This window comes from Adiantum capillus-veneris, chromosome 19 (genome assembly GCF_014529385.1).
Source record: "Adiantum capillus-veneris isolate H3 chromosome 19, ASM1452938v2, whole genome shotgun sequence".
Lineage (NCBI taxonomy): Eukaryota > Viridiplantae > Streptophyta > Polypodiopsida > Polypodiales > Pteridaceae > Adiantum > Adiantum capillus-veneris.
In genome coordinates this window covers 81861791-81867658 of record NC_140949.1, presented here as the reverse complement: position 1 = coordinate 81867658, position 5868 = coordinate 81861791, and positions in this window count along the sequence as shown.

Here is a 5868-nt window from a genome sequence, read left to right as displayed (position 1 = left end):
CCAAAAATGCATTAAACTCATGAGACATATACTCCGCCCCTCAGTATGAACGAAGGGTGCACATAGTATATTTAGAGACATTTTTAGCCATAGCCAAAAAATTGCTTGAAGCACATGAACACTTCAAAACTTAGCTTTAAGTGGATACACCCATGCATGCCTGGAGTAATCATTAATCCTAGTTGTTTCGTTTTAGGCTCACCACAAAGTATGTTGAAAAATATAAAATTTATCTAGGAAGGTGAGAAACTCCTAGCTGTGAGAGTTTGTGAGACAATCACAAACATTCATCAAGAAGATACTACTCAGATTCTAGAGCGGTTGTGACCAAAAGATCACAAACCCTCTTCCTAACTCTCTTTGTGTGCTCCAAAATCTAAGAGAATTTGTGATAGGAAGAATTAAAAAATCCTCTTCCTACATGTGCCTATAGTATTGGTTGACTTGTAGAGCGAATTCATGATGCAAGAATCCCAAACTCACAAACTAAATTGAGAAGAAAGTACTTTCAAAAACAATTTGTGTTCAGCCATGAAATCTTAACTCACACATAATCATGAAAGTCATTAAAATCCCAACCTTTTCATGGAATCACAAGGTCCCACCTCCAATTGTGTAGTTAACACATTAATTTCATCAATGGAAAATACAACCTTCATTCTTCAATTCACCCACGTTCTAAATTTGGGATGTTTAAGCACCCTTGAATTCCAACCCACCTGCTTAATTGAGAAGAGGGAACCCTAATTCACATCCCCACAAGCTTAGATACAAGATATAAGTGAGACAACATTACATTACTTCTAGTAGGAGAAACCAGGAAGTGAACTGATGAAAAGAGAAAAATTGCATTATTTTGTAGGTATAACCAAGCAAACCCCTTGCTTCATACACAACATCCTAGCCATTGTGTCAAATTTTTGGTCTTTTCACACCACTTTTGGCCTGTTTCTAGCCTTTTCGAACCATTTTTACCCAATAAATGTCATTATTGCTGCAAAAATTGCCAATGGAATCAAAAAATCCCAAATTCTATGGCATTATTTCTTTCGTAATAAAAATCATAGGTATGCATCATTTTTTATCTTTTTTCACATTCCATAATATTTATGTATGCTATTGGTATGTATGGCCTAAAAATGTCCCTTTATGAGCATAAAATCCAAACGACCCGGGAAAAATCTCTTTATTTGTGGAAAGATTCTCTTTAGCTCAAATTTTCATATAGAATACCTTTTTCTCAGTTTCAATGATCTCTTGACACATTTGTGATGGTTGTGCATGCTAGTTACTATTTTTGGATAGTGATTGCCTGTACCAACCTTTCTAGGCAAGATGGGCACTCTACAATAATGCGGGCATGATGCAAACCACATATACACATTCAAAAAGAATCATATGCATGCTATAGAATCGTGAAAAACAAACGACACCATCTCCAAAGGTTCAACTCCCTCGTAAGGTATGTTCACATGATGACAACCCTTAACAAACACATGTACAATATGTACATTATGGCATCCACTCCCATGCATTCAAAACGATATGTAAAAACTTTATTCCCTTTTTTCATTTTCATTATGAAAATGCTATGGCACAAAAAGGTTCCTTGAAGATTCTATAAGATGTTGATAAATAGTATCACGTTATCATAATGAAAATGCACTCTGTTTTCATTTTTGTTTGTCACAAGCACATCATGCATCGTCTTGAATCCTATACAATCATAATCATTGAAGTCTTTTACTTAATACCTCATTTAATTACAAATCCAAACGTGCAGCAAAGTTGTATTTAGGTGTTTATAAGCAACTTGAAGAAGTGATGCTACAAAGATGCAGGACCAAGCCATGACATGATCAAATTTGTTTCTTTGACCGCCAAACTAAATAGACCATTTTAAACTATGTGGAAAAAATGGTCAAGGGAAGTTAGTTGATTATTCTTTGGCTATTGTGATAAATTGTTGTAATTATGTTATTAATGTGATAGGTTGACTTAGCATTGACCCTATATGGTTACTATTGTGGATCTTATTGTAACATGCAAAAAAATTTGAGAATATCATCTCAAACAATATTTATTGAAATTCAAAATATAGAATGAATTGCCATTGCAAAGGAGTGGACATTGCCGTGTTTCCAAAAGAATATTTTTCCAAAAAAAAAAGAAAATATGACCTATTCGAAACTTATAGGTTTTTTTCTCAAAACTTTGCAAGTTTTTATAAAAAGTTTAACTAAAATATGGAAAAATTTACAGTTTCTTCAACTTGCAAAACGAAAATTCATAGGTGAAAACTAAAATGAAGCAAATGCATTCTAACTGTTTGCAGATTTTGTGTGAACATTCAGACATTTTATCATGATTGGGAGGAACAAATTTTCATAAAATCTAATATCTAGCATTACTTAAATGATTTCCTCATGTTAAACTGATCATTTAATATGGGAAGATAAAAAGAAACAAGAGGTAGAATATATATATTTGTTTCTAGACCAAGCTCAGCATGGTGCCAAAAGGAGATGGTTTCATCTCAGCCAGGGCTCAGAAGGAGATGGTCTACTAAAAAACAATGTGCATATAATGGAGTTTCAAAGACCTTAGGGTTAGCTTCATTAAAGACTTCCAAAAGTTAGTGTAAAAGTCCTTAGACCTTAGGTTAAGCTAAGGCCTATTCTTGAGATGTTTGATGACTAAGGTGCTTGGTCAAAACAAGCTAGGCATGTTCTTGAAGTCAAAGCCAATCCCTACAAGGAGGGGGCGAGCCCTTGAAGCTAGGGTGCGTGTGTGTGTGTGTGTGTGTGTGTGTGTGTGTGTGTGTGAGAGAGAGAGAGAGAGAGAGAGAGAGAGAGAGAGAGAGAGAGAGAGAGAGAGAGAGAGAGAGAGAGAGAGAGAGAGAGAGAGAGAGAGATCCCATGCTCTTGCTAACCCATGCATGATGACTAAGGTGCTTGAGGTGCTCAAGCTAGTTGGGGTCCAAGGTGCTTGAGGGCTTGAAACTCAAACCCACGCCTACAAATGAGGGGGCAATCCATGAGAGTAGGGGGTGGGGTTGAGTGACTACTCCCTCACCCAAACGGAACCCCTTGCTCAAAGAGGCAAAAGGAACACATGTCAAGCCCCTAGCTAGGTTGCCCATAGTGTGCCTAAAGACTATTGGTTGATCCTTAGATAGGTTGAATGAAAATTTAGCTAATTAAATTAATTGTTTATTCATTATTCATTAAGCCCTCTCTCTCAAAGAGGAAAGGAGGATACTTGTCCAAAGGCTACCTCTACTGCTTGAATTGACCTAGGCTTGTGATTGGCTAGGCTTGAAGGAGCCAATGAGCATAAGGCATGAGCTACAAGAGTGGGTCGTCCCAAGAATGTAGAGGGCTAGCTTGCAACACATACACTCTCCCACACACACATACACACTCTTATTGTGTGAAGTGCTAAGTGCAAGAACCTCATCTCATTCTCCAAGCTTGTTGAGAATTTGAGAGCCTACACTCTTGGCTATGGAATGCAAATCCAACCAAGAGCCATGCTTCAATGCTTAATCTTTCCATCTTCTTCATCATCATTACTATGTTGTTATGCTATGCTAAGAAACAAGAGTGATGCTAAACGAGGAACTATTTCTTTCTCCTAAGAATGTTTCTTCTTTCTTTTCCCTACCCTCATTCCCTGCTAGCTCTCTCCATCTTTGAAGGTGTTTGAGGTCTTGGGATTAAGGCCAGGGACAAGTCAAAGATTTCATTTAGCTAAGTTACGGGCAAAATTGTGGTGCATGAATCTCTCTATCTTCATTGCACCATCAAGGTCTGAAGGAACACAAAGCTTGTATTGTACCAAGTCTCTCTTTATGAGAGAAATTATGAAACGAAAGACTTTTGGAGGGGGGACCGGATCCACATAAATTTGGTCCTCAACTGTTGTCAAGTTCTCTAAATATCTCTCTTGCAATTTGCAAAGTATCGTTCATGCCAAGGTAATTAAGTATAATGGTTATGTTGCTACCTCTAATCAAGTTTACCCTCTATTTTCTCAAAGTAGTCTCATAAAATTCTCACAATGGTTCTCTTAATTTTGTCTATTCTCAATGTTTATAGGCCATTTCCATTACATTGGTATCAGAGCTATTGGTTTCTCTTTTCTTGCTTAAGAAGAGAGGTCCTTAAGTTTTCCATGAAAGATTGGAGCTGTTCATTGAAAGAGGGTAAGTGGGACAAGGATCTATATTTATCCTGGTTTAAAAGTACTTAGCTCAAGGTACACCGTTGGGAACTATAGACTTCATAATGGAGTCTCTCGGGGCTTGCCTTTGGCTTAACACTAGGGCTGTGTGAACATGAGCCACTTTTGTGGCTATCAGCCACTATTTTGTAAATTCTTGTTCTCATGAACTACAAAAAACCTCATCAAAACCTTTCAAGGATTTGTTCGCAAGGCATGTAGGGAGTTGAAAAAAAATTGAAATAAATAATTTCATGTAAAATTATTTTTTTTAAAGAGCCATCTTGTTTTAGGTACAATCGAACAAAAATTTCTCAAAAGTTTTGATATCCCATGTAGAGCCCTTAAAAATCTTCAAAACACATTGAAATTTTTTTTAGAAATACATGATATCTATACAATAAGAATCTATGCTTATACTATTTTTAGGAAAAAAATTGTCGACTTGTTTTAGACCTCAAAAACATGTGTGCTGTTAAATTTAAAAGGCTGTTTTGTGGCTTCTTACTATTTTTAGAAAATTAATAGGCAGTTTTGTGGCTTCTTACTATTTTTAGAAAATTATCTTTTTTATTTTACACTTTTTTGGGATAAATGGTATACTAGAATTATCTTTTTTATTTTACACTTTTTTTTATTTTACACTTTTTTGGGATAAATGGTATACTAGAATTTTCCTCTATGTCATAGGACCTCAATGATATCCTACAATGATGGTTTCCAGAAAAATAAACAGTCTTAGAGTCAAATTTATAGAATGAGGTGCCAAGAAACTATCGTGGCTCGAACAAAAACCTAGTGTTAACCATTATTGAACTACTAGCAAGCTCAATAGGAACCATAATCAACCAGGCAATGTTAGATCCTCTCCACTACTCTTTGTAATCAACAGTCCCTAAACCACAGATGTGGCTGCTTGAGAGCTAGCTTTCAAAGGTAAATAAGAGTAGCAACTAAGGTTTTTGAGGGTACCAAAGCACAAACTATCGGACATATAAGTTTAATTAGCATGGCTAACAATAATCAAGAGAGTAGAATGAATCTTGAAAACTTTGATTTTGCACATAAAGGTGCTACTGACGGTGCCCCAAAGTTTGTGAGCTATCTTGTTACTAGGTTACAACAAGCTCTGGGCAACCTTACCTTGCAAGCTGAAGTTACTCAACAACTTCATTCTTATGGGATTTCCCTTCCTCTCCAAGGAGAGAGAGAGAGAGAGAGATTAGGAAGCCTCTTGTTGAGACTTCCAAAAGAAGACTCTCTCTAATAAGAGAGGAGGAGGAATCCAATGCACGAGAAAGAAGTGAATCTCCAAATTCCTCTCAAGATGTGGCTCCACGAAGATGACGGCGATCCCCAACTCCTCCCAAGAGGAAAATATCATCCTATAGTCCTTCTCCTTGTCACTCCAAAAGGGAAGAGAGCAAACAAAGGAAGAAAAAGGCAAGAAAGAGGTCACCCTCTTGTCCTTTTTCTTCACCTTCCTCTTCTTTCGAAGAAATCAGCAGTTATTCTCCTAGAGAATACAAGAGGAGAGGACATCACAAATCCTACCCTGATTGGAAAAGGTCCCAAAAGCTTAGCAAGTTCAAAGAGGGAGTAAAGAGTATCTATTTTCTTACCTATGATGGCACCTTTGGTGCT